Source organism: Ambystoma mexicanum (genome assembly GCF_040938575.1).
Source record: "Ambystoma mexicanum isolate Mex_15411 chromosome 12 unlocalized genomic scaffold, UKY_AmexF1_1 Mex_chr12_unloc.2, whole genome shotgun sequence".
NCBI lineage: Eukaryota > Metazoa > Chordata > Amphibia > Caudata > Ambystomatidae > Ambystoma > Ambystoma mexicanum.
Window position 1 is genome coordinate 13,582,432 of NW_027182323.1, and position 2,513 is coordinate 13,584,944.

Sequence of the window (2,513 nt, forward strand, 5' to 3'; positions counted from 1 at the left end):
AATATTACCTGACCATCAATAGTAGCAGCTGCAAAATGGTGCGAGTACCTGAGCATATAATATCAGTGCTCAGCAAATGCCTAATACTTATACACAAGCCAAAACTGTGGGCCTTGCAAATGCTTGTTTTCAACTGTACTTTAAGTGAAGCACACACCTAGTGCTTATAAATCGAGTGCATGAAGGCAGACCTGCTTAAGATATTTTTATTACACCAGTAGCACATTTATAGCTCCAATAAAGTTATTAACTCTCAGAAGACTGCTTTGAAAAAACACTGGCAGGCACTTTGTGCATAAACGTTGATACAATTAGCTCAAAGAGATCCCAGGTGGATTTGTTTTGTGTGTGGAGGGGCAGGAAATGGGTGGGAATGGCCATAGGGATTAGGATGGCCATGGACAGTGAATGGGTGGGTGAATACCAAATAACACATACAAGCTATGTATCCCTCCTCATGTGTCTTTTCTCCCTAGCTGTACTCTAATGCAATAGTTTCGGTTTATATCTAACAATAAAAACTAAAAAAGGACTAATGTTTCTTTGTAGAGTCACAGGGGTCCCTCAATGTGGGATGGTGTTCAATTTCAACTGACGCAGTTGAAAATCCCTGCTGTGTCCAGTTTGTGACATCATGCTCAACTCTCAAAAGCCAATAGTAAATTACCTTTTTTTACTGGTTTGGGATACTATTCCTCTCTTCGGTTCATGTATTTCTGATGCATTGTCCAGGGCCGTCATTTCACCAAAATGCCTGGGGTAGCGGAAGTGACAACACATGACCCTTCACCTCTGATGCCATCACAGGAAGTGATGCCATTTGACCCCACCCCGAAGTGATATCACAGGAAGCAATGGAACACGACCTTTCACCCCTTTACAAAACAGGAAGTGGCATCATATAGCATTGTTCCTAAGAAAACTACGAGAAATATGGTTACGATATCACTATAATGTGATATACATTTCATACAAGAATGTATCGCCATATGTATTGTTAAGATCAGTGTGTATAGGCCCATATTACCAAATTACTGTTAATGCAAGCAGATGTCCATGACCAAATGATAATAATGTGCTACTATATAGCACTTAAGCTTAAGCGCTTCATATAAAACAAATATACATACAATTTCACCCAACCTGTGTTGGTACTCATTATCGACCTCCGAAGGATGAAAGGCTGAGTTGAGGTGTTCAAGAACAGACTATATCAGTGACTCACCACCTGAAGTGTGCCTGAAATAAACCTTTAATGAGTCTTGCAATTATCGTATAGAATTCTAGAAAGACAAATGATTTGATATTCCCATTCTTTCTTAGTTTGCGTCACTGCTGAAAGTGTTAGACTTGTGGAGCCCCTGTTCTTTTTTTAAATGTTTTTATTTTTAAGAGACCTAAACAAGAAAGTCAGCCACTCCAGGAGCAAAAAGCCACATGGTGCTGGCCACAGCCCAGTATGGTGGATTTAAAAAAAAAAAAGTGTTTTCTATTTTTAAAAATGTTTTTATAAGGGTAGCAAGGGAGACCACGGGGGTAGCAAGGGAGACCTCAGGGGACGCAGTTCCGGCCCCTGGAGACCCCTAAATAACGTCCCTGGCATTGTCTTTACGACTCAAAGAGACTGTAAAAAGACACCTTCCTCTTCTGGAGCACAGATCATTGATGTATTTTGGCAGCTGCAGGGTTGTACTTCAATCAATATTTCAACCTTTTGTACTTACAATTGAAGACCCTCTTTACCATCACCTAAAACATTTTAAACCAGCTTTTATCTTCGGATGGACAGCGCAGCATACACAGGTGGAGCCTGACACCAAGAAAGTCGAGGTATTTTTTGAAGTGCAATTTCAGATGGGATCACTAGATGGCGCAGAAAGGTATCGCAGCAAGTGTCGCCACACGTTACTAGTGACATAGGCGCGAAAAGCACCAGTTTCGTGGAGCTCGCATTTTTCTTCTGCTTCTGTCCATTCTCATTTCTTTCCCGCTTAAGGCATGCCTCTGTTATATATTACATAACATCCCTAATTCTCCCTCTGTTTCTCGCTCTCCCCTCACTGTTTCGTTCTCTGCAGAATTCTACTATGTCTATTTATACGGCTTGCTATTATTGTTGCAACTTCACATTTACTTCACATTTTCGGGGATTGTATTTTTGCTATTCAAATATGTATGGCTGCTGGCAAACCAGTATACAGACTTAGCGTTTCTTCATAGCACAGCGGTTTCGTAGTGTAGTGGTTATCACGTCTGCTTTAGACGCAGAAGGTCCTGGGTTCGATCCCCAACTGAACTTGGATTTTACTTAAATTATATTGTATAATCTGAACACTTTCCAATATCATGGTAGTTATTCACTAATGTTTTCGTCTCAGCTCTATGCCACTTTTAGCACTCCCCGCCTGAGTAGCAGCAGTGCCCCGGGCAGAAAAAGAACAATTTGGCGCCCCCCCACCGAGCCACTGGTCAATTGGGAGTGAGGATGGAGGGTGGAGAGTGGGGGGAGAGTG

The 2,513-nt window shown here is 41.7% G+C and overlaps 1 non-coding gene across 1 annotated transcript; it reads left to right on the forward strand.

Annotated features, from left to right (window-relative positions):
• The first annotated feature begins 2,226 nt into the window (after positions 1-2,226).
• Positions 2,227-2,299, forward strand: TRNAL-UAG (transfer RNA leucine (anticodon UAG)). The gene has a single exon. It is a non-coding gene; the product is annotated as a tRNA-Leu (tRNA).
• Positions 2,300-2,513: the final 214 nt, after the last annotated feature.